Consider the following 27,134-nt stretch of genomic DNA (forward strand, 5'->3'; position numbering starts at 1 on the left):
GGGTACCAGCTTGTCTCTGGACACAGCGGTTTCACAGTGCATGCTATTTACTGGAGCACTTTGCACTTTGCTGATGAAGTCCTTCAGATAAAGGTCTCCAGGAGGGAGCCCCAAGGGGCATGGTTGCAATAGTGCTGGATGAAGTCCCCTGCTCTCTGGAGCTTCTCTTTCTACGGTACTCAGTTTCCAGGAGCATCAGTGGGGGAAGTGGGCAGCCCCAAGACAGTCATCTCTAAAAGCAGGCGTCATCTCTACCTTCTCTTGTGCCTGGATGCTGTCCTGACAAGAGGAACTAACTACGTAGAAACAGGTTGACACAAAGTCCATTAGGGAGACCAGCCATGCTACCACCAGCAAATGATTCTCGGGAGGTAGTAGAGACTGAAGAGAGGCAGGGTTTCTAGTTCTGGTTGGGAGATACCCGTTATTTTGTGCCAGTTGATGAAGGACAGCCAAGCTCCAGAGTGTTTTATGGGAAGGAAGAGGGTCTCTGCATGGCACTGCTGGATCCTTGTTACTTGTCAGTATAAGTGGAGTCTGTAGAAGGAGCTGTAGGCTGCGTTCCTGCCGCCCAGCTCCCAGCCACCGGCTAGCTTTACCGAAATAACAACACAAAAATTGTATTCTTTTAATCACTGCCTGGCCCATTATATCTAGCCTCTTCTTGGCTAACTTTCACATCTCGACCAACCCATTTCTAATAATCTGTGTAGCACCACGAGGCAGTAGGCAGTAGCTTACCAGGAAGATTCTAGCCTACGTCCATCTTGGGCAGGAGCTTTGTCGTGTCTGCCCTGGAGAGGAGAGGCATGGCATCTGCCTCACTTCTTTTCTTCCCAGCATTCTGTTCTGTCTACTCCACCCACCTAAGGGCTGCCCTATCAAATGGGCCAAGGCAATTTCTTTATTAACCAATGACCTTCCTCCATCAGGGGTCTATTCCTGATCTCTGGGATAAAGCCATTCTCCACAGCTTCAGTCAGAGTTAGTACTTCCCAGTTGAACAAGTTATGTGTGGAAACCAACAAACAAAAAACCAGGGCATTTTCTCAATGTGACCACCCAAGTTATTGCCCAAAGCATTTGAGAGATTATAATCTAGAGAACTGGGCTTTGGGTAGGAGAGGCCCATGGGAAGATGGGGATTGAGAGTGTGGTCAAAGATTAGGGGTACAAGCAGGAGAGCTGTTATCAAACTGCAGTCCTTTGTGGGTGTCATTTAAAAGTAACCATCAGCTGTTCTTCCTAGGGATAGGTTATCCATGCAGAGTAGGTGTAGGGAGAGACTCAATCACTGTGGTGTCTATTTCTGGAAGGTTGGCAAACCACCTTGCCCATGACACCCAGCATTGTGTCTCCAACTGGATTTCATTGAACACATGCGGGCACTGATCTGGCTGTCTCCCTCTGAGCAGGGAATAAGGAAGTTGTTCATAGAGGCACCTCATTTGAGTGTACCCAGTTTATATATTTAAAATACATATTTTATCCTTTGAGAATGTCATACTTGCGTACAATGAATTTTGACTATTTCCCTCTCCTGAGTCCCTTCACCCACCCCACCCCAGATCTCAGACTCTGGTGGTACCTGAAACCCATGTCATGTAACCTAACCCTCACCCCAAGTCTCACCTTTGGACAACTTTACTTTTGAAAAAGTATGTCTTAAGACTCTGCTTCCTGCTTCATTCAGTAGTGTTGGAGGTCGAAGCACTAATCGTCCATTTTCTAAAGCACATATGATCATTTTTCTTCTCTGTACAATGCTCATATGCAGAAGTTGATCACACAGTCACTGCCATGGCATATTAAGTTAGGAACTAAAACTTTTATGATAGTACTCCAGCTAGGGAAACGGATCAGTGCCTCGCTCAGCCATCATCAGAGAAGCTTCCCCTTGCACCAGATGGGATCAAATAGAGACCCACAGGTAGATACTATCCGAGAGCGAGAGACCTTGGAATACTCTGCCCTAAATGGGTTGTCTCCATCAAATCTTTTTTCTCAGAGCTCAGGGAACCTTGTGGGTAAGGGGGCAGAAAGTGTGGAAGACCCAGAGGGGCTGGAGGATAGCAAGGAAACAAGGTCCTCTAAACTAGCTGAGCAGAGCTTGAATGAACTCAGAGAGTCTGAGGCAGCATGCACAAGGCCCACATGGGTCTGCACCACATCCTCTTCATACGGGTTATAACTTCCAGTTTCATGTTTTGATGGGACTTTTGAGTGTGCACCTGAGTGGGTCTCTGATCTTGTGCCTTCTCTTGGGCTCTTTTCCTTTTGTTGTTTTTTTTTTTTTTTGTCCAATTCAGATGTGTTTTTATTATGTTATATTAATATTATATTTATTATTATCCCTTAATTTTTTTTCTAATGAGAAACAGAAAGGGAGTGGATCTGAATGGGAGGTGAGGTGAGGGGGAATTAAGAGGAGTAGAATAAGGGGAAGTAGTAATCAGGATGTATTATGTGAAAAAAAATCCATTTTTTAAAAAATTACAAAGTAAGAAAAACCAAAAACAAAACCCTGTGGTAGTGGGATTCCTCTGGTCTTAATATAGTCCAAGAGAATGGGGGTGAGAGAGAGAGGGGCACTAAGGAGGGTGGGACAGCACTCGCTCCTCATCATTCTTCAGTGGTGACAGGAGATGCACAGCCCTAAACTGCTGTGCACAGCAGCCAGAGGCATTCCCTTAACCCTTTAGGAACCATGACTCAGTTGTATCATTCACTTTGAAGCAGAGTAGAATTCCATAAGGAGCCAGTCCTCAAAGAAGTTACAGTTTATTTTTTAAAAAATCCAAAACAATAATTTTAAAATAAATGTATTCTTTAGAAACCACATACATTTATATTTTTGTTTCGATTTTATCTAATACCCACTGCCTCCCTCCAACTTACCCTGTGACACACGAACCTATTTTCCTCATGATTTCATGATGTCATTGTCACCATCATCATCACCATCATCATCACCATCACCACCATGATCACCATCATCACATCACCACCATCATTATCAACATCACCATCATCACCACCATCATCATCAACACCATCATCATCATCACCAACATCACCATCACCACCATCATCATCACCATCACCATCATCATCATCACCATCATTACCACCATCAACACCATCATCACATCACCAACATCATCATCACCATCATCACCACCATCATCATCAACACCATCATCATCATCATCATCACCATCATTACCACCATCATCAACACCATCATCACATCACCAACATCATCAACACCATAATCATCACCATCACCATCATCACCATCATCACCACCATCATTATCAACATCACCACCATCATCATCACCACCATCATCATCATCACCAACATCACCATCACCACCATCATCATCACCATCACCATCATCATCATCACCATCATTACCACCATCATCAACACCATCATCATCAACACCATCATCATCATCATCATCATCATCACCATCATCAACATCACATCACCACCATCATCATCAACAGCATTATCATCATCACCAACATCACCATCATCATCACCAACATCACCACCACCACCATCAGCACATCACCATCATCACCATCATCATCACCATCAATAGCCTCCTGGATTCAACTAGTGCTGAACATGCATGAATGGCTTTGGGACTATGTTCTTGGGAATAGGCAACTTACTAGGGACCATAGCCTTCCTTACATAACAGCCATCAATTACAAATTCCTCTTCCATTGGTGTGTGTGTGTGGGGGGGGATCCATGTTCCCCTCCTCCACCTGTGCTGGAAGTTGACTGGACTGACCTTCTGCAGATCTTGTACAGGGGACCACAGTTGCTGTGAGTTGGCTTGTGGATCACACATGTTCAGAAACGGCATTTTTTTTTAAAGAGAGATTTAGGAAGGTTACTAGAAAGTGGGTGGAGCAGGCGAGATGGCCCCGTAGATAAAGGCTACCATCATTATGATGACTTGCATTTAATCTCTGGGACCCACATGGCAGAAGGTAGAGAACGGGCTCCTACAGGCTGTCCTCTGACTTGTTACACATACACTGTGGCACACACGTTGAACACATGAAAAATAATCAAAATTTAAAAGAAATTATAAAAGGAGGTGATCAGAGAAGAAATAAGGCACACATGGGAGCACGGTGTGGGTTTCTCAAGGGAGAGTCATACTTTATTGTCTTTCCAAAAACCATATAGAGTCTTGGGGAGTGTTGAAGGTATTTTCTTCAAATGGTTGCTAAGACCATTTGGTGACCTAAGCAGATGATGGATACTAAAGCTACATTTTTCTAAAGTTATTTTTCTTTTTGAGAACTTCCTAGATAGACACTGTGTGTAATCACCCCTGCCCTTCTCCTCTTCTCCAATTTTTCCTGTGTTTCTCTCCCCAATTCATGTTCTCGTCTTTAATTATTTTTGTTACATGTATATTCATATACACGTGTGTATGTATAGATGCGCACACATGTATATCATGTATATTCAAACTACTGAATTCATTTAGCATTGCTCTTATATACATATCTCCACAGATGAGCACTTGGAATTGAACATCCTGTGAGGGAATTGCCACTAGAGAAAACCCTCTCTCTCTCTCTCTCTCTCTCTCTCTCTCTCTCTCTCTCTCCATGCAGAATTCCCCTTGCCTATGTTGGCACATCACTTGACGGTCTCCTTGTGCTGATCTCACTTAAGCAACTGTATTGTTGAGCTCTGATGGGCATGTCTTCTCTGCCATGCCTAGGGGAACTATCTAGCAGCAGGCATCCTGGTCCTCTGATCTTACAATCTTCCTGCACCCTCTTTGGTGATTTCCTCTGAGCCCGAATTGCAGATGGGTCAATTGGGTTTGAACACCACACACACACACACACACACACACACACACACACACGTATTCTCTGCCTTTTGACCAGCTGTGGGTCTCTGTAACTGTCTTCACCTGCTACAAAATGAAGCTTCTTTGATGAGTAAGAACTATACTCATGAGGGCAGGTGAGAGAATGCTACATAACAGATGTGTGTGTGTGTATGTTTGTGTGTGTGGCATGTGTGTATGTGCATGTATATGTACATATGTGCAGGTGTATGTGGATGTTTTTGTATATGTGTGTGTGTGAGAAGATGGATTCTACATAACGTTCTTAGGTGTGTGTGCACATATATGTATGTGTGTGTATATATGTGCATGTATATGTATGTATGTGTGTAGATGTGGATGTACATGTGTGTGTGAAAAGATGGGCTCTACATAGCACCATCACATGTGTGTATGCACACGTGTGTATGTTATGTACATGTATGTATATACTTGTGTTTGTATGTGTATATACATGCATGTATATAGATGTATGTATGGATGTGTGTGAATGTAGATGTGTATGTGTGTGGATGTATGTGTATGAATATGTGCATATGTGTGTATGTATCTCTGTGTGTGCCTACGTGGATGTATTTGTGTGTATGTATATATGTGTGTGTGTGCATGTATGTGGATGTATGTGTATGTGTGTGTATGTGGATGCATATATGTGTGTATATGTACATGTATGTACTGCAGGGTACAAGAGGTATGATTCCTCAGGGTTCGTACAGCTTTTCTCTGACAGGGCCATTAGGCTGACTGGCCAGCAAGGCCTAGGGATTCCCACGTATCTGTCTCCTCAGAACTGAGGCCGCCAACTCACTTTGCCAGTTCTGATATTTTTATGCTAGTACTGGGAATTAAACTCAGGTCCTGGTATGCATAGATGTGGCAAGTGCTCGCCCTGAGCCATCTGATCCTAGCCCTCTTGCTTAGTTCTTATGTAGGCCGCAATGAGTAGGGTCAGCTGCCTTTTGTATCTCTGGAAAAAGTCAGTAAAAGCTTCCTGAAGGGTTCCAGTCTTGACCAGGATTCCCACTCAGAGCTTACAGGGAAGCTGTGCTCTGGTTACACGTTACCGTCTAGTCAAAAGCCAGCTCAGCTCAGGGCAGGAACATCTGACATCACCCCTCAGCCTGGCTCGGCAACCTGGCTGGAAAGCTTGCGGCTGGGAGCAGTGTGCCCGTCAGCACGTTACCCAAGACACGTAGAGTCTAGCTGGCGCTAGCTGGTCTAGGCCATGGCACTCTGAGAGGGAGACCAGACTTCATGAAGGCAGCTCATTTCCAGAAACCAGACCCGATGCTGCTGGTGGCCACACTCCAGAGCGCCATGGGATGAGGGTCAGGGATTGGAGGAACAGCCCAGAGGCCTCCCTCTAGTAGTGGTGCTGCCTGGCTCGGTGTCAAGTGAGGTCCCGGACGTAGCATTTTCCTCCCAACCGTCCTGGCTGTGGCAGGAGCCCCTGAGCCTACAGGCGAGCATAAAGCCTCCAAGGACGGAAACACTCACCTTTTCCTTTCTGAAACAGACATCCTGTCAGACAGTGAGTCCTCTTTGCTTTGAGAGGGTGTCGTCGGTAAACCCTGATGCCAAATACAGATGCTCTGGGGAGAGAAAAACAACAATCAGATCAGAACCTAAAACACACTGGAAAATTCCTGGTAACAGAGAGTAGTAGCTTTTGTGAGACCAAATTAAATTCAACAGCAAATAGAAGTGGGTGTGTGGGGGTGGAGAGTTCATCTAATGGAAGGAACCATGCAGCCCTGAGCTGTGATCCTCCCGTGATGGTGCCCTCCAGGGCAGGTCCTGACACAGCCTCCTGGTAAGGATGGAGCTAAGAGTGTAGAGATGTATGTGCAGTCTGTGACCCTGTGTTTGCTCTGGGGGTCCACAGGGCAATGCAATAAATTCCAGTGTATTTGGGGTCCCGCATGTGGGCTCTGAACTATTGCGTGTGGGGAGCTGGTGGGATGGGATGTGGACTCCTCTGCTTTGCTGCGGGAGGGGGCAGGGAAGGACATGAAGCTCACAGGGTGGCCTGGCTATGCTGGGAGGTGGGCATGAGTCTCAGGCTGGCAGAGACCACCACACCTGGATTCTGGACAACTAAGCCCTTGAGGGAAGAAACAAGTCCGAAAACTAAGATGATGTGATCTTCAAGCTCCCGCTATCCAGGAAGGCAGCCCAGGAGCCCATTTAGCCTATGGTATCAGAGAGCCTGGGGGCATGCGGGCTCCATGGATGCCTAAGGTGGATGATCTTGTGTGGTACCAGAGGCTGGGATATGTCAGGGGTGAGGAGAGACAAGCCATATCTGGTTCCTGGGCCTGGTGTACACAAAATCCAGTTCCATTTCTCACAGAGGGAAGTCACCCGTGGAAACGTGTCCTTTCCACATCTGCCTATGGCTGGGCCCCCGCTTGCCAATGCCCCCGCTGTTATTTTTCAGAGAAAAGTGGTGGCGGTCTCCTTGTATTCTTTATTGAGGCCCACTTATAAACACTTGCGAGGAGAACATTGGCTTGTGATTTCAACTGTAGTGTCCACACCCACCTAGAACACTACACAGGCTAGCAGCAAACAAGGTTATTTGCTGGTTTTAAAGGTTTGGCCCTTAAGAGACATTGCTAAGAACACCATGTCCATCAACAGAGTGTTTGCAAAACACAAATAAAAATCTACTCCAACTGAACTTGGGAGCCAAGGATTAGGAAGCAGTGTCAGGGTTTGGGATCTTCATGTGATTTATTGCACATAGAGAGAAGGATGCCAGGCAGGAAAGACCTATAGAAGGCGTGGCCTGGGTGGCTGCATCCTATGATACTGTACACTTGGGGGTGTCTTCTGAACCCCTGAGGTTGGGGTCCTGAGAAGAGTCCTCAGGGTTCGTTATATCAGCAGTTAAACTCAAGTTCCATCTATTTTTTTTTTTTTTTTGGCACCTTGTCCTTGGATCTGTCTATATAATTTTGGTTTGTCAACTTCCTGGTCTAGAATGTCTTCAGAAGGTAGAATGAATGAGGCACCTCGTAATGGCCCAGAGACTTGCCTGGTCCCGAGCTGGCCTACCAGAATCTGTCTCCAGGAAACTGCATGAGCTTACCTTGCAAGTTTGCCGGTACCTGATGCAGAGTGCCTGCTTGCCTTCATAGTGACGAGGTGTGATGATGATGGTTGTGGTACTTGTAGACTTGATAGAGTTAAGAACAGCTGAGAGGTGGCTCTCTGGACAGGCCTATGTTAATTGTGGGTGGGGCCATTCCCTGGCTGGGGTCCTGGACAGTGGAGAAAGGGAGCTCTAAGTACTTAAGCAAACACTGCTCAGCTTCCCACTGGGCCACAGTGTCACCTGTCGCTGCCTCGACTTCCTCATTGTGGTGGACGGTGTCTTGAACTGTGAGCTAATACAAACCCTTCCTCCCTTAAGTGGCTTTTGACAGAGAACTTTATTGCAGCTATAGGAAAGGAAACAAAGAGGCTAGGCAGTAGGAAGCTCAGTGTAACCCTGTTCTGAGGACATCGGGAAGAAGAGTTCATTGAGAAGTGGCAGCAAGGTTCAAAGGCAACAGTGTTTCCTGTGAGATGAGTCTCTGGGGGCCGAGGGGAGTGAGGGAGAGTTCAGAAGCCCCATCTGTGCTGGGTGGGGGTGGGGGCAGCTGAGGGTGGGGCTGAAGTGTGAAGCTGCACTACAGAGAAAGGGAGTGAGACAGAGCTGCAGTCACAGAGAAGGGCAGAAGGCTCCACTTCGTGCCTGCCTGCCGTGCGCTTTCACGGGAGGAAGCAAAGAGCTGCTATTTCCATGGTTGGCTGCAGTTTGCACTTGCGGCTTTAAGGCTGTGGTTCTCGGTCACCCACATCCTTGTGTGCAGTCTCTGAAAGCCCCTACGGCAGCTGTAGTGCTGTGGGCCAGGGGAAGGATTCTGGAGGTGTTTCTGACAGTTATTTCCTAGAGTGGTGTGAGGAGACACTGTTGCCCCCTGCAGAGCAACCCAAGAGGTGCCTCCAGGGCTGGGAGCTCAGGGCAAAGTTCGGGAGCCTGTTCTGAGAAGTAGAGGTCAAAGGATACAAGAATTTTACATGAAAGGAAACAGGTAGGGCAGGACATTTGGCTGTGCAGGTGACTCTTAGGAACTAGCACAAGGATTGAGGATTTCAGCCAGGAATTGGGGCGGTGGGGTTGAGAGTCTGGGGAGGGAGCTGGCTTTTCCTACAGCCTAGGTTCTTAGACTAGCAGTTCTCAACCTGTGGGTCATGACCCCAGTAGGGGTCATATATCAGGTACTCTGCATGGCAGATAGTTACATTCCAATTTATAACAGTAGCAAAATTACAGTTACGAAGTAGGAATGGAAATAATTTTAAGGTTGGGGGTCGCCACAACATGAAGGACTGTATTAACAACATGAGGGACTGTATTAACAGGTCACGGCATTAGGAAGGTTGAGAGCCACTGGTCTAGACAGTCAGCATTCTCCTCAGTGTGGGTCTGCTGACCAGTCTTTGGTTCTGGGTATTGGGTTCTTTTATACCCTGACTTTCAGTAAAAGCCCTAGATCTGGGCCATCCTAGAGGACTCAAAGTGTCCTCTCTGCATCTGGAGTGGAACAGCAAGATGGATGTGCTGGTAGGCCAAGCGTGGAATGTTCTAGCATAACTCTGAAAGACCAGACTCCAAAATGAAGACAGCAGCAGGACTACACACTGAAGGATTAGGGGAGGGTCCTTCCAGGTCTCGTCTAGCTCCAGTGTTGGATGGCCATGGTGGTCAGTCTATGCTAATGTAAGCGCATTTAGAATCACCCAGGAGATGCATCTTTGTGTCTGTCTGTGAGCAAGTTTCCAGAGAGAGCTAGAGTCTAGGGAGGAAGAGTCATCCTGACAGTGGGAGGCAGACAGTCCATGTTATAGAGTCCTGGACTGAATAAAATGGGGGAACAGGGGAAGGTGAAGTGACATCAGCATCCGTATCTTTTTTGTTTCATTACTGTTGATTCATACAATAGGGCTGGCAACCTCACACTCTGGCTCCCATGGTTTTCCCTCCATGACTCCATGATGAACTGTGTCCTCAGACTGTGAGCCAAAGTAAACCTTCCTTCCTTCCTTCCTTCCTTCCTTCCTTCCTTCCTTCCTTCCTTCCTTCCTTCCTTCCTTCCACTGCCCCACCCCCATACTTGGTCACAGCAAATGAGAAAAAGAAGGTGTACACAGACATGTGGTGCCTCTTGGCCTGCAGTGGCCTCATCCTGCTCCGTCTCTGCTGACACGTCGCTTCTCCCATGAGTCACATCCAAATTTTCCTCTTCTCATAAAGACACTCATCTTACTGGATCAGGGCCCCTTTTTAACAGTAATGGTCCCTTTTAACTCGTTGTCATCCATGAGGACTGTATCTCCAAATGAAGTCACCTTCACAGGCTCCCAAGTATTTAGACCTTGGACACTTGTGCTTCCATGACAACATAGCTCCCCCCATTGTGGATGCCAGATGTGAGTGTACTCTGTCTACAGCTCCACGGCCGCTGAGGATCTTTGAAGAGATTTGGGCGGCTGTATTTCTGGGAGAGCTATCAGCGGTCTGTGAGATTATGGTCTGGGTATTTTGTTAGGCTGTTACAGGACAAGGTGACCCTGGATGAACTCAAGGCTATTCTAGCTGTGTGCGTGTCATGAATGGTCAGTCCTCGGTGGGCTGTTCATCAAGTGCATTACCTAATGTCACTGGTACTGTGGCCAAGTGTGTGTCATCCTTCAGGATTCAAGAGCTTGTCTGGGGCTAGATGGGGAGTTCTGCACACAGGGCCACGTTGAACAAATGCTTCGATGTCTGCAGGGTTAAGACAGTGTCTACAGGGCTCAGCAGGGTATCTGTGATGCTCTGCAGATCAGCCTCCTTATTTCACCAAGATTTGGTTAGAGAGAGAAAGAGCGACATAGTGCCCTCGGTTGGCAGTTGCTGTGTTTTGGACCTGGGTCACATTCCGATGTCTGTTTGATCATAAACACCTGGTCCCTAAAGCAACCGTAGTTCATTTCATTTTTAAAGACCGGGTTGGCAAATTTAAAATTCAAATTCATAGGAACAGCAGGGAGAGAACGTAGCTATAAAAGCGTTTCAGACTACAGTGTTTTAAATGAAGGTTAATTTTCTGATAAAGTAGGGAATGAAGGAAAATTATCTCCCGGCACGCAAGCATGGTTTAGAATACTATAGCTCAATTTGATGTTCTGATTGTGCAAACAATCAGCCTGGTGGCTTGTTAAACTTTGTCGTTTTTCTTTCTTCTTCAGATTCTGAAGCTTTTCTAAGATTAGCAAGGGTATTAAGGCTACCATGGATGAAGGATCCATCTGAGCCAGCAGGAAGATGATAACCCGAGAGGACTCAAAACTAAACGAAAATCCCACCGTGTAGCCAACCTTATTAGAAAAAGTTGTTCCGCATGGAAATGAACTCCCAGGCTGCAAGCAGAAAAGTTACTATTCTTTGCACCCCTTGCCCAAGACATTGAGCCCCTTTTGTTCAGTGGATCTTGCTTTGCACAGGCGGACATGTACGCCCGCCGTGTTAGCAGTCTCACATGCAATATCATTAAAGGCAGTTTCTGGGGGATAGAAGGATGGCATCCTAAGGGCTAGGTTGAGAGAAAAGACAAGAAAGACCCACGAACTGTGCGATTGTTTCCACAAATCAAATCTGATGCTAGAGTTTCCTATAGCGTATGTCCTCCTCATTTGTTCCGGAGTCTTTTTACGTATACTCACTGGGCTCTGTACGTCGACCAAAGAGATGGGCTAACATTCTTGTTTGCATCTTTTCTGCTTCTAGGGCCAGTAGTAAAATGTAAGACTAAGTTGACAATCTGGACTTTGTTCACAAGCAATGCATGCATCGTCTTGGTGAGGTGTTTGGTTCATGCCACGACTCTTTCCCCTTTCATGCCTACTCTGTGCTGCTTTTTCATCCCCTTGTCCCCTATGGCAGTATGTCGCCAGACACACACCTCCCTAGGATAGTTCTGGCATGTACAGCACCTGGCCTTTGTGTTCCTATCCTACCCGCAGGCCACATCCCCTCTTTGACTGACTGGGTGTCTTCTCTAGGGCAGCCTGAGAATCCTGACCTATCCTCTCTGCTGTATGCCAGTTTCAAGGTCCCTGGTCTCTGAACTCTCTCCCTGACATTTTGTGGACTATTACGTTAACTACGTAAAGATGTGTAGCATTTGTTTGTGTTGCATTTGTTTAACTATGTAAAGATGTGTTGCTGTTTCACCTTGCCTACTAAGGCTCCTGATTGGTCTATATAAAAAGCTGAACAGCCAATAGCTAGGCTGTGTGTGTGTGGAGGAGGGGATAAGTGGGACTGGCAGGCAGAGAGATTAAAAGAACGAAGGGCTGAAGGAGGGAGAGAGGGAGATGTTTAGGGTAGGCCAGGCAGCCGCCAGGCAGCAAGACACGGAGTAGGACATAGAAACCCCCCCTCCCCAAGACAAAAACGTGGATGAAGAGGAACAGGTTAAAAGAAGTTTTAAGAGCTAGTGGACTAAGCATAAGGTAAGGCCGAGAATTCATAACTAATAATAAGTCTCCGTGTCATGACTTGGGAGCTGGTTGGTGGTTCAAAAGAAAGTATGTTACCTTAACATCCAGCCCTCCGTTCCCAGCCCAGGTGTCCCTGCTCGGCTTACTCTTTGTCTCGCCCCTCAGCTCACCTGCAGTCCCACACTGGCAGGCCCAGCCTTGCTGCTTTCTAGATGTCTCCACCTGAACTATCATCACAGTCAGGTGTGCCCTGGGGTCTCCAACAGGTGACAATCAACAGTGTTCCTGTGGTTTAACTGCTCTTTATGAAAATAACTTCTGAATATTTTTGAGAAACTCCAAAGGAGACACACACAGAGACTCGATTTTCTCTTTTCTTTCCTTTCTTTTCCCTTTCTCTCCCTCCCCCCCTTCTCTCTGTCTGTCTTTCTTTTTCTGAGACAGGGTTTCTCTGTGGCTTTGGAGCCTATCCTGGAAACTAGCTCTTGTAGACCAGGCTGGCCTCAAACTCACAGAGATCCGCCTGCCTCTGCCTCCTGAGTGCTGGGATTAAAGGCGTGCGCCACCACCACCTGGCTGAGACTTGGATTTTGAAGATGACATATATCTTCTCTGAAATTCCAAGAAAATTGATCTGAGGGTCCTGAAAAGTTTGTGGTGCTTAGGATGCTGGGACAGAGACTGCTATGTTCTAATCTCAGGTGGGGCTCGGGTCCACCAGGCTGAGTGGGAGACATTTTTGGTGGACTAGTGACCAGTAGGGGGACAGATTCTGTCTTCTTCCTTTGGGTCGTTACGATGAATCACTGGGAAACAAGATGGTACATTATGTCTAGAATTGGAGTGAGGAACAGCGCCATTCTGTGTCCTTCACCAACAGTGCACCGTTTTCTGAAGTAGACCCGGTTTGCATTTACTTTCAATTGTGTGTGTACGTGTGCACGTGCAAATATACAAATGTGTGGGTGCTCACGTGCCGATGTGCATATGTAGAAATAGGAGGTTAACTTGCAGGAGTTGGTACTCTCCTTCCACCATATGGATTCCAGGACCCAAACTCAGGTCCTTGGACTTGGTGGCAAGTACCTCTTCCAGGCTTTATTTATTTATGTTTTTGAGACAGGGTCTCCTGTCATCCAGACTGACCCCAAACGTGTGTGGTGGGTGATGACTTGGAACTCCTGATCCCTCCTGTTTCTGTTCCCCAAGTGTTGGGATTGTAGGGGCGTACCACCTCACCCAGCCTTCCGTTTATTGTTGACTGAAGAGCATCACTTACGACGTGAATGTTCCAGTTGGGTTGCCCTCATTGTATGCTCACCACCACTTTTTAGCAGTAAGAGCCAGGAATCACTATGAACTCTGGGTACTTCAGTTTCCTTGGGTGTAAAATGGAGGTTCTAAGAAGCAGCATGAAGTTGTAGGGAATCCGCTGTGAACTGACGCTTGAGAATATCTATTCTGTCTTGGGTCGTATTGATGGCTCCTTAAATACTTTATTTGAGCAGATGCGGAGATGTGAAGGCCCAAGTGTTATGTGGTGGGCATTTGACCAGAGAGGCCTCATTAGACTCAAACCCAGGTTTGTGCATGTTAACAATGTCAAGGCTTCCCCCCTAGGAACCCTCCCACAGAACCTCGTGTCTGGTGCACAGTGGGTGGATCTGTGTGTGGCCCCAAGCCTTCAGCACTCTGAATTGTCTGTAGTGGTCTTAGGGACCTCCCCCCGTTACGTTGCATTACCAGGGGCTGCAGAAGGTTGTCTTGTCAGGGTCACCTGACCTGGCAGATGTTTTCTTAGAAATTCCAAATACATGTTATTGTTTCTAAAGTTTGAGTTTTCAAAGGACTTTCTAGACCTAGCCGTAAAATCCCATAAATTAAATCGAAATCAGTCACGTTTATGATGGAGTTTGTGAAGAAAACAACAAAGCCTGTAAGTGTTACAGATTTATGGCTCCGTGTTCACATTCAGCTGTCCGCTGCTTCTGCTTCTAGGGCTTTCTGTGCTGTGTGGGGCAAAATTTATATTTGTGAGTGAGATCATTATAAATCTTTTATGTACCACAAGTGCAGTTTTAAACGTTAGTAGGCATGCAGAACTAGGCCCAGGAGGTACCTGCTGTATTTCATGGATGTAGCTCTTGCTGTAACCGGCAAAAACTGAAACTCTCAAAACCTCAAACCCAGACTCAAATGCTGAACTTTGTGCTTGCATCTGACTCTCCCTGGAGAGGCAGGCTTTGGAAGGAGCTTGAGGCTCGGGATGTTGTGAAAAATCTCTTCCCTCCCCTTTGCACCCTGACATGTTCTGGGGAGGGAATCCACAGCCTTAGCGTAGTCTGGGCAAGCATCCTGCCACTTAGCTACAGTCTCAGCTCTAAAGTTATTTTCTTATTCTGTTTTGTTGTTGTTGGTGGTGGTCCTTCCTTCCGTCCATCTGTTCGTCTGTCCTCCCTCCCTCCGTCCCTCCATTCCTCCGTCCCTCCCTCCCTCCCTTCTTCCTCCTCCCTCTCCTCCTCATTTGACAGGCTAGCCTGGAACACACTGTGTCACCCATGTTGGCATCATACTTGAGGCTATTTTCTGGTCTTCCTGACTTGACCTCCCCAGTGCTGGGATTTCTGGCATAAACTACCTTACCCGGCAGTTATATTGTTTCTGTTAAAAAAAAAAAAAGACAACTTTCGTGGGTCATTGTGGTAACCTATGTCTCGAATCCTAGCACTGAGTGAGTAGGAACAAAAGATCAGAGGTTCAAGGCTGCCTCAGACTACTTAAGACCCTGTCTCAATAGAATAAAAATAAACCAAAATAAAATAAAAGTCTTCAGGCATAGCCATTTTCTAAATGTCCACCCGAATCTCTGGTCATTTTCTTTGGTTGGAAAAATTAGTTCTTCCTGGGCTGAGGAGATAAGTTGGCAAAAATGCCTGCTACAGAATCCCAGCGACCTGACTTCCAACCCAAGAACTTGTGAAAAAAGGCTGGGTATAGGCACGGTGGTACATGCTTGTATTCTCAGCATCAGGGAGACAGACAGGAAGATCTTGGAGACTCATTGGCCAACCAGCCCAGCCCAAATGATGTGGTTCAGGAAAGTGAAGACAGCTCCTGAGGAGTGAGGTTGAACTCTACATACATGTACATATATGGGTAGCTTTATAAACACACACACACACACACACACACACGAAAGTACAATAAATTGTTTAACAAATATAGAGGCCATTGTTCTTGATCTTTTGCCAATGTCACCTCTGTGCTATAGTTACCTTCCTGGTTTTGGTTCCATCCTGGGACTCACCCGACCCCTCTTTCTTGAACCTCTGTTCCTGCTCCTGCGTTCATTCCTGGATCACCTACTGTGCAGCTAGCACCAGTACCCCCCTCTTAGGGTCCTTCTAACAGAATCAAAGGAGCACAGTTTGCTAACATAAAATTCCGCTTTCTGAGCCGTCATGTGTCTCGATTGCGGGCTCATGCCTGGTGTGTCCAGCAGGTGCGAAACCAAGGCTGAGCAGCCCATTCTGTCACGGGGGAGATGAGCACATGTCAGTGCGGAGGCGACAGCAGGGCAGGCGCCCGGGGAGGAAGACTAGGGTGTCTCCAGTGGAATAAATTATTTACAAGGGTTGTGGTTAATACTCGGCCTGAGCGAGCCCCACGCAGCTGGGACACTCTGTACTTTTGATCTGGCCTTTCGAGCTTGGGTGATGCCAGGAAATTGCCTGTAATGGACTGGAGGCTGCAGTATAGAAAAGGAGAAGGGATTGTTATATATATATGAAAAAAACAACAATGGGGGACTACTTCCCTCCCCCCCTTCCCACACCTTCTTTGTGCATAGAGTCCCAGCTTGGCTCCAGCAGAGGGGTTGGGGAACCGAGACTGCGTGCCTGGAGCTCAAGGGAGGGCTGTTTGGCTGCAGTCTGATCAGGTTGTGGGCAGGGACCTTTGCTGGGCTCGGAGGCATCCTGGCTGTGTCAGACAGCCACGACTCATGTCACTGAGTCATCTCTAGCCACCCAGTCATCTCAGCCACAGGAAGCTGGGCACCTGCTCTGCTCTTTTGAAAGTGGCCAGTGGTGGGAGGGGGTGCTGTGGGCAGCGGGGGATGTTCAGTTGATTGACTTGGTACTCACAGCCACACCCCGCCATCAAGCATGGTGGATGCGTAAGCAACCTCAGAAAGGGACTACAATGTTCACCCTGTCACCAAAGGACTTGAGTTCCTTCCCATGAGGAAGAAAAGAGGGGGTCAGCTTGCACACCTGCCAGGTGACCCAAGAATATTTCCTTCCTTCCTTCCTCCCTCCACCCCTCTCTCTCTTCCTTCCTTTCATGCTGGCCCCTGGAGCACCAGCCCAGGGCGGGCTTTCCATGGGACAGGCAATGACTGACGGGTGTGAACACAGAAGGGCACAGAAACAGCTGATTTGGCCCCCGGCATCAGAAACGTGTGCTGGGTTCCTATTTCCGTGTGACTATATGTCCTTGGGGACTGACATGTGTTCAGGGCAGCAATTTCCCTGAGGGAGAAGTAACGACATCCGTTAGGTCATCACAGTAGGGCGAGCATGCCATTTGTAATCATGCACAGGTGGCGGGCAGCTTGACACTCAGGGGTATATTCTGCTACAAGGCCCCTGCATTTGTTTCCTGTACATCTGGGATGGAAAGAGGCACCTTTAATGCTTTCTCCCACCATGCAACGGGAGCACTACCGAGCCGAAGAGTATTGCTAAGCGTATCGGAGGGAGGCGGGCTTAGAGTTGATGGAGAACATGACCATTGGCATAAAGGCTGAACTGCCTGGCAGCGTCTCTCACTGGAGCACCCCCTACCCAGGACTAGGACGAACAGTGCCATCTCACAAGGTACCAGACTCCTCCTCTTTGTAGTGACCGGAAGATAGATAAAAGGGCAGCAGTTCTCAACCTCTGGGTCGTGACCCCTTTAGGGGGTGGGGTCACATATCTGTTGTCCTGCATATCAGGGGTCTACATTAAGATTCATAACAGTAGCAAAATGACAGTTATGAAGCAGCAATGAAATAGTTTTGTGGTTGGGGGTCACCACAACGTGAGGAACTGTATTATAGGGTCATACCATCAGGAAGGTTGAGAACCGCGGCATTAAAGGGATGTTTGAAGCGAACTTTGTCAAGGTAGTGCTAGTGTCAAGGGGCTGACTAGAATGGCCTGTTGTGGAGTATCTCCCGTGGCTAGAGGAACCTGAAGCTGAGAAAACTGGGGTGCATCTCTGTGGTTGTATTGGTTAATATTGGGGACCAGATAAGGATCGGGAAATGGAAGGTGAAATCCTGAAATTCTGCTGAGGTCTAGGCATGCACATGTGTGTGCGTGTGTGTGTTTGTGTGTGAAAGTCCTATTCAGCCTCACTTGTTGGGTACCTGGGCCCCTCGGTGGTTGCCACATTCACTGGGCTGCAGTAGAGGTGAAGGTGTAGTTTAGCCCCTGGGTGTGCCGTTCTGCACATGCTAATGACACTTACACCATTCTATCTCTAATATCTCTAACTGATGTCTCCTGATTTTTATTTTAAGATTTATTTTTACATTTTCATTTATACCTATGTGTGTTTATGTCTGTGCGTGTGTGTACTTACATGTGTACGCAGATGTGTAAGGAGGCCAGAAGAGGGTGTAGGATGCCCTGGAGCTGAAGTTGCAGAGATTGTCAGTAAGCCCGTGTGGGGGCTGAGAGCTGAACTCAGGTCCTCTGCCAGAGCGGAGTGCTCAGCTGCTGAGCTGTCTCTCCAGACCCGCTGACAGCTGTTTGCATCTCTGCCTGCTTTTGTCAGGAAGCAAATCTCCTCTGCACCCACATTTCTGCAGGCAGGTGTCTGTGTTTTCACTACATGGTAGTGCCTGCCCCTTTTGCCCTTCTGTACTTTTAGTACCCTTATATGCCAGCGAGTCATTGGACTTTGCTATTTGTAAATTCAGTCTGACAACTTTTGTCTTTACTTATAGCATGTCATCTATTTATATTTAATAAAATCGCTGATTATCCAGCTTGGAATCTATTATCTTGGTATTTGGATTTCTGTGGCTTTTGAGTTAAAACATATGTCTGGGTTTTGTTTTTCCTAACTAACACAGAAGAAGAATCTTTACATACGTAAAGAATGCTGGGGCTAAAACTCTGGCAGAGAGGATGTTTAGCATGTATGAGGGTGTAGGTTTGGTCCATAAATAAAACACAAATGAAAGAATTACTTTAATTAAAAATATTTACTCACTCAAATATTTGAGACAAAGTCTCACGCAGCCCTGGATAGAATCAAACTTGGTAAGTAGTAGAGGATGAGCCTGAACTCCCCATCCTCCTTCTCCAGCTCCTACTGGGATTAGGCACACACCTCCATCTTCCCCCCACCCCACTCCACCCCTGCATCTCACTCTTTGCATCTGATTGGCAGGTGTTTCTTTCTCAGACGGCTATTCACCCCTGTGCCTGGAAGTTTATGACTCTTTTCAATGCATTCATCTCCCCAGGAAGTCCTTCCTAGAGTTTACTCCAGGCAGATGGGGTACCCTTTCTTCCTGCCCTTGCGTCTCTTCCGCGAGTGCCCCTCACCACATCTGCTCATTTCCAGATGTGCGTCTTGAGGGACAACGAGCTCCTAGGCACGTTCACATCCATGTCCCCGGCACATAGATGATTCGGTCTTGGCGAAATAAATAATGTATGCATGGTACATTTGGGATGGGCTTTCGTGGGACGAGTGCTAAGATGACCAGGAGATTCAAGATGTGTTTGCAGTTTCCCGTTTCTTGTAGACTTCTGGAGGAAGCTGGGCTGAGGTTGTTCTTTCCTTTGCTGACCCACGGTCATGAGTGGGACCTAACACCAAACCAGTGTCTTTCGTCCCAGCAAAGTTAGTTTGAGAAGGGGATTTTCTTTGAGTCCCTCCCACTATTTATCAGCATTGAGGACTGCAGACAGTATTAAATACAGAGTTGCCTGGGAAACCCTGTGTCTGCCGCTGAATAACCTGTCACCTTGCTCTGAATAGGGACCCTGTCTAATTGCACCTGCAACCAGGCAGTTGTGGGGCAGATTCTGGGCTTCCATTTAACTGCTTGGCCTGAAATGGGGAGTGTTTAGGAAGCTGCCACAATGTCTGAATCTTAAGCCTTTATACATGGAAAATAACTGCAGGAAGAGATGTAGAAAATATATAGTTTAGCTTGCTATACACTAATTAATGTCAGTAACCTGGGACCAACTGTCCTGTACTTTTCCATTCTAGAAAGAGATCGACCTAGAGATTCAATCGATACTTCAGATTGACTGACTGCTCCGTGGTGACGTTTGCCGCTCCTTTGTTGTGACACGTTCCCCAAAGTTCCCATGATTCTGTGGATCCTGTGACCTTCTGAACTGTACACAGAGGAGAAGCTGGACAAAGAAAGCTTTGCCCCCTAATCTGGGTCCACAGGCTTTAGCTTGTGTTTTGTTTTTAATGATAGGATCTCAGGTGTCCCAGACTGACCTCTACTTTCCACGTAGGATGATAGGTCTGTTCCACCAGGCCTGGCTTGGATACACGTTTTCGCTCTGCTATTGAGTCTAGGAATCTCTCTTGCGTTTTTTTAGAAGGACCGTGTTCAAGTTCAGTAGAGCTTTGGTAACATTTATTGACTTCTTGTGTGCATGCTTTTGTTCACCTTTGTTCTCTGATGGGTCTAGAGCTATCTATTTCCTCCCCTTTTCAAAAATGGGCTTGCTCCTTGCCCAGCTCACATCCCCTCACAGTGGTGGCATGGGGTTTAGCCAACTGTCCTAAAAGGCAACCTTTGTCCTGCATCCCCAGAGCAGAGGCTGGCCTTTCCTCTGGTGATTTGTGGTTGCTCTTTGCCAGCTCCCCACCCCACTCCTCTGTCCCAGCCACTGCCCTCCCCCCTCAACAGGTGATACTCCATAAGAAACCCCCATGCTCCCAACTGCGCTTCCTGGAGAGCCCTGGCAGCAGACCACCAGCAGAGGTGGATTAGGGTGAGCTCACTAGGCAAGGAGTCACTATGGTGTTTCAGGCTATGATAGTCTGGAAGGGAATGGCCCCATAGGCTCGCACATTTGAATGCTTGGTCCCCAGTCAGTTCCACTGAACCACTAGAAAAGAATTAGTAGTTATGTTGGAGAACGTGTGTCACTGGGGTGGACTTTGAGGTTTACAAAGCCCACACCCTTCCCAGGTAGCTTTCTCCATCTTCCAACTGCAGATCAGGATCCAAATTCTCAGCTACTGTCCCAGTACCATGTGCCTTCCTGTTGTTATGGCCTGGACCATGAAGGTCATGGACTCGCTCTAACCCTCTGGAACTGTGAGCCTCAATTAAATGCATTCGCCTATAAGTTGCTTTGATCATGGTGTTTTATCACAGCTGTGGTTACTAAAAGTAACTAAAGACACAGGCCCATGCTGTGGGACAATGGTCTTGTATCCTGTAAAGCTCTGTCACTTGTGTTGCTTTAATAAATGCTGATTGACCAATAGCCAGGCAGGAAGTATAGGCGGGACAACCAGAACAGGGGAGTTCTGGGAAGAGGAAAGGCTCAGTATGCAGTCGTCACCCAGATGCAGAGGAAGCAAGATGAGAATGCCTCACTGATAAAAGGTACCAAGACACATGGCCAACCCAGACAAGAATTATGGGTTAATTTAAGATGTAAGTGTTAATAAGAAGCCTGAGCTAATAGGCCAACCCGTTTATAATTAATGTAGACCTCTGTGTGTTTCTTTGGGACTGAACAGTTGCGGGACTGGGCGGGACAGAAACCCCTGTCAGTAGGCCCAAGCTGGAATTATAGCAGGTATGGAGTCAAATTATCTTGGGCTTTCTTTAGCACCCCAAATAGACACCTATTGCTCACCGTTGAGTTTGGCTAACATCTGTCCTTTGACTGTCAGGTGCATTCTCTTTGGAATGTACAGAGCCCTGGTTTCTACAACCCAAGTATCAGGAATGTCACTAGATTACACCGGAGATCAAGAGCAGAGGCAGTCACCCTACCTGATGTTTCTGATGTATTTGAGACATGTCTTGATCTATGACTTTCTGTGTTCTCTTAATATAAAAACTTAGTGAAACTGATACCACACTGGAACACAGTATTTGCGGGTAAGCTGAATCTGTGTTCCTGGGCTGTGTGATCGATCTCTATCTATCTATCTATCTATCTATCTATCTATCTATCTATCTATCTATCTATTTATCTATCTATCATCTGTCTATTTGTCATTCATTCATTCATTTATCTATCTGTTGAGGGAGCTGCGGGCTGCATTCCTGCCACCCAGCTCCCGGCTGCCTGGCTAGCTTATGCCCCAAAATAACAACACAAACTATTCTTTTAAACACTGCCTGGCCCATTATATCTAGCCTCTTCTAGGCTAATTCTCACATATTAATTTAGCCCATTTCTAATAATCTGTGTAGCATCACTAGGTGCGCTTACCGGGAAAGATTCAGCATGTCTGACCTGGTGGCTTGCTTCATCGTGTCTGCCTCAGAGAGCAGAGCTATGGCGTCTGTCTGAGGCGTCTTACCTCACTTCCTCTTCCTCCCAGCATTCTGTTCTGTTTACTCCACCCACCTATGTTCTAACCTATTAGGGCCAAGCAGTTTCTTTATTAATTAACCAATGACCTTCCTTCATCATCTATCTATCTGTCTGTCTGTCTGTCTGTCTGTCTGTCTATCTATCTATCTATCTATCTATGTATGTATCTATGTGTGTATGCCCACGCATACACATCAGGACAATAGGGGGCTCCCAAGTAAGAGCTGTGTGTTTGCACACAGAAACACCTTTGCTTCAGGCATCATGTTCCGTGGCTGCTCCCTGTCTGCTGAAGCTCTGATATTGTGTCTGCTGGCTCCACACTGGATACTGCTGTTGAAATCATTGTCATTCTGTTAATTTAAATACTTTGTCAATTTCTGATTTCATGGACAAAGATTCCACAGTGGTGATGTATTATTTCCACTTCTTTTGAAAAAAGAAATTCAAAAACAAGAAAGAATGAAAAGTAGCCTGCAGCACATCCTCAAATGCTAGAAAACACTAGGGAATGGTATTGGGTGTTTTTGAAATGATGTAACACAAGCATCTACTGGCACCGTGGGCAGCCTTGGGCAGAATCTTTTGTCAATACTGCCAACTTAAGGGCTTATTTTCCTTCCAAAACTTCTTTGTGCTTGGAACAGCCTCCATAGGCTTTATGGAAAGTATAGTCTGTGTATAAACATATTAATATTTATTTTATTAGCATTAATGGTGAGTGCCAAGAGCAGACCAAACAACGATGCCCTTCTTTAACATTGTGGCAGGTCCAGGAGACTGCCTGGTAGCTCACTGCACTCTTCAGTGCTGCCTCTGAGTTCCACAGTTTTTAGGCTCTGTCGTGAACTCCTTGCTGGGCACATCCTCCTCCTGCTTTGCTGGTGAATTAGCAGTTTCCATGGAACTCATAATATCCTGATCACTAAGTCTATTTCTTACAGGAAGATTATAATCATATTCTGGTCTTCCCATTCTCATAATTGGTTTTTCTTAGAACTGCGACTCAGAGAAACATATATCTCCTGAGAATATCAGGGAGAATTCCCACCCAGAAACGAGACTTTGGCTGAGTGGTGGGCGGAGCTTGTGGGGTAGGGACTTGAGATGATTGACAGATTCACTCTGCTGTCTTTGAGAGGTACTGCTATGACAGTCAGTTTTCTATTGACAGTGAGTAGGGACCCCTGTGCCTCTTTCTGTAGGGCTTGAGGCAAAAGCAATGGATGTTATGCTAGGATGCCAAAGCAGCTAAGCCCAACAAGGTTCCAATTCTTCGTGCTCAACCAGATTAAAAACAAAACAAAATAAACGCAATTGAACAATAACAAAAATGTCCAAGAAGGCTGTACTGGGAATGGAAGATGATTAGAAAAGGCTTCTAGAGGGGTCATGCTCCCTAGAAATGGACATTAAGTGTAGTTGTACAAACAAGGAGGAAGGGATTTACCATCTGGGACAGGCAATGGGCTCTAAGGGGCAGGAAGAGCAATCTCAAGCAACTCCCCAGCACTGCCAAGGTCCCAGTTGTTTCTGAACCCACAGGGTATTGTCTCAGAGTTAGAGGAAATTGTGTAGACTCAAGAGCTTGGTTGTCCCCGAACACCCTTTCCAGAGGTGTCTCCTATTGGGCTGCCTCATAGACCAGAGTCTGCCGGGACTTCCTGGAGGGTGAGGACATGGGCTGGTGGCCGGGGTTAATGAGATAAAGATGTCCTCAGCATCTGACTTGGCCCTGTTCAAGTGTGAATCTCAGTGCTAGAGGCTCATCTCCCAGACAAAAAGCATTGTTCTGGTTACTGTCATGCCAAGGGTCCGCACAATTAATGCTCTATTTGGGAAACCCAGGGTCTTTTAGTTAGGGTTAAATTCCATCTCTGTGAGTGCGAACTCTGAGGAGCATGTTTTCTTTGTCCTCAGCAGATCGGACCTTCTCCTGCTCCCTTTGAAGTCAGCTGTCCCTGCATCCTTGGATGGGTAAGTGAATGTCTGCTTAGGTAGACGGCACCCCATGTTCATACGTTTCTAAGATCACCTTGGATTGGGAGATAAGGCTGGCATTTATTGTGAAGTGGCTTCTTGGGCCATTAATATGAATCAGACCCAATTCAGTGTAATTAGCAACCATGCACACATATATATTAGCCCGTTGGCTAAATTACCTCCAATATCATAAACTAATTTGCCATAGACTGGATTACAGCGAGAGTGCTGGAGGTGATGGAGAGTTTGCGAATGCAGAGATGGCACATGTTTTGCTGGCAACTGGTAATTTAGCACTTACTCAGATGCCATAAATACTGGTTTTGGCAAGGGGAGAATCATGGAATTTATCTCTGGTCTACACTGTGGTTCGACTGTTAGACCGGGAAACCTTTTTACATCCTTGAGTTACAGACGAGTTCCTCGCTTTTATTAGTGTGCCAGCCTGTAGCTTTCCCCGAGGCTGGCAGATCGCAGTGGAAACTCTGAATGTCTGCTCGGAGGCTAGGAGGAGGGTTAGGTTCCAGGACCTCTTAGCTCTGTGACCTTGAACCTTCCCTTTGTCAGTCAGCTCTGTGACCTTGAACCCACCCTTGGTCTTCCTGGGCCTCCACTTTATCTCCTGTTGTTTGAATAATTCTATCTGGAATTCATATCATTTTTATTTCTTTAATCTGAATCACATTCAGATGGTTCCATTGAGTGTCTGTATCTCCAGCGAACGCCTACATAATGAGAGTCCTTTCTTAGGGACACTTTGGATTTGAGGACTAGCAGAAACGCTATCTGGTTTTGTAAGTGACATTTGTAAGAGAGCTGGTAGAACCTTGGGAACCGAATAGGGTTGCTGTGTTGTTTTCCCTGGTTCTGGGGGACACCTGTGGTGGCTTCCTCTAGGCCTTGGCAGCAGGGGCCAGTTTCCGGGCAGGAGGTCGGATCTCCCACGCTTTCTCATTTTGCCTTCTACCTGTGGGCTTCTTTTTCCAGGTGTGAGTCTGGGCAGGGTGGGGCAGTTGGCCTGTACTGTGGATGCTGCTGGCCTCTGGGGTCCAAAGAGGAAGACTCAAAAAAATGGATGAGTGCTTTTATTTGCCAATGTTCATTCGTTTTCTGTCAGGACCAGCTGAACCAGTGGATTTTTACTGGAGTGCTATCTCTAGTATACAACAGCTTCTCTCCCAGTGACTGAAGTGAGCCACAGAGCCACCATCTTTTCATATGCTGACTCTGTGCTAGATACTTCTTCCTAAGTGCAGAGTTCTCTTCTTAGTGAAGGCAATGCAGGTTAAGAGGGCAGGCCAGGGCCCTTTGTGAGGTTTGTTGTACATCCATAAAGCCAGTCCATCTCACTAAATACTGTGTCAAACACCAGGCTACTGTGAATGAGTTCTGTAGAGGAGATGGTCAATTCAATCAGTTCTCCATGAGAAATTCAGTGGGTGGGCCTCATCCAATCGGTTGATGATCTTAAGAAAAGACACCGTGTCCCCCAAAAGAAAAGGGGGTTCTTTGTCCCTCCTGCAAAATCTCTGATTTTTCTTGGGCCTACAGCTTGTGGGCCTTTACTGCAGGCAGATCCTGCCCTTCATGAACATCTGAGTCAATTTCTTTCTCTTATTATTTTGTTATTTAAAAAAACTTGAAAATAAATAAAAAATACCTCAGATACAAAAATTAGCCAGACCCAAAGACTCTACAACTTAATGAACTCATATACAATTAGAACTGGCATTCAGAACGGAAGCTGTGAGACTTCATATTAAATTTTATACTTCCCTTATCGAATACACGTTTCTCTGTCACACAATCCAAAGCTTCACGGCAAAATGAAGACAAAGAAAAGCATGTCCTTTCATAACTCATGTCCATCGCCTGCATTCCGTCCTTCCTCACCCCCTTATAGTTACTAATTTATTATTCTTTGCCTTCATTTTCTACTGTGCCCATGTGGGTATTTGTTTACATACGTGTTACTGATTAGATTTCACATGTGAGAGAAAACATGAGGTTTATTTCTTTCTGAGACTGGGTGACCTTGCTCTATATCATATATTCAAAGTCTCTCCAGTTTCCTGCAAAGTTTTCAACTTTAATATTCTTTTGAGCTTTGCAGTTCACACACACACACCACACTCTCACACACTACACATGCACTCATACACCACAACAAACCCTCACACACACTCACACATACTCCATACTCACACTCACACACCACACACACACCACACACACACACCACTCACATACTACACACACACACACACACCACACTCACATACTACACACACACACACACACACACACAGACACACACCTTGGTATTCCCTTTCCTCTCTCAGCCTCAGTTTTGACCTAGCGAGTGAAGAGCTGCTTATCTCGTCAATATGGGATCCATGAAGCCTGATCGCTTCCATTTTAACTCCCACAACAGACCCGTTTTGAGAGACTGAATTGTGCTTTGGGAATGGCCTTATCGGAGCAGAACTAAACCAGAGCCAAGTTGTACCTGTAGGCATGCGCCTGCCTTCCCTTGATTCTGCCTCCCATGAAGAGGCAAGAGGACAGGACGCAAACCACTGCAGATTCTTTTTAGTGGATGCCCGTTTTTCTCCCCCAGGCCTTTGGACACTAGCATCTCGGGGACTGGGGTCACCCTCCTGTACATCCTAATGAGACTCATTAACACCAGAGGACCAGGAGGGTTGCAAGGGACATTATTGTGGCCATTCTCTCCTTTGACAAAGGAGCTCATTGTCACTCTTCTTTCTGTCTTCCCCTGTCTGTCATTAAAGCTGAAGTGGGGTCAGGGCAGAGGTGGGGGTAGGTAGGGAGGGGGTGAGGGTAGAGAAACCGACCCAACAGCTTCCTATAACTTTGAAAGGCTCTGCCGTTCTGTGAACGGAATAACACAACACATACACACGTACATTTCCTAGCTGGGTAAACACTTTTTCCTCCACACACGGAGAAGCTGCAGCTTTAGGCAGATTCCAGAACTAACCTGGGGGGGGGGGGGCATGTGTGTGCACTACTTCTGCTGAAGCGATTCCGGTGGGCATTTGGAAAGTCCTACACAGTGCCTGGGGATTGGGATAGATTGGGTTAATATTCTTTTCTCGT

The 27,134-nt window shown here is 46.7% G+C and overlaps 1 long non-coding RNA gene across 1 annotated transcript in view; it reads left to right on the forward strand.

The window, feature by feature from the left end:
* The window catches only part of LOC130880969 (uncharacterized), a 148,108-nt gene that overhangs the window by 32,840 nt on the left and 88,134 nt on the right, over positions 1–27,134 (forward strand). Inside the window, exon 3 of the long non-coding RNA XR_009057694.1 lies at positions 23,949–24,005. This is a non-coding gene — a long non-coding RNA (uncharacterized LOC130880969). The remainder of the gene's footprint in view (positions 1–23,948; positions 24,006–27,134) is intronic.

The sequence above is a fragment of the Chionomys nivalis genome, chromosome 1, assembly GCF_950005125.1.
Source record: "Chionomys nivalis chromosome 1, mChiNiv1.1, whole genome shotgun sequence".
Lineage (NCBI taxonomy): Eukaryota > Metazoa > Chordata > Mammalia > Rodentia > Cricetidae > Chionomys > Chionomys nivalis.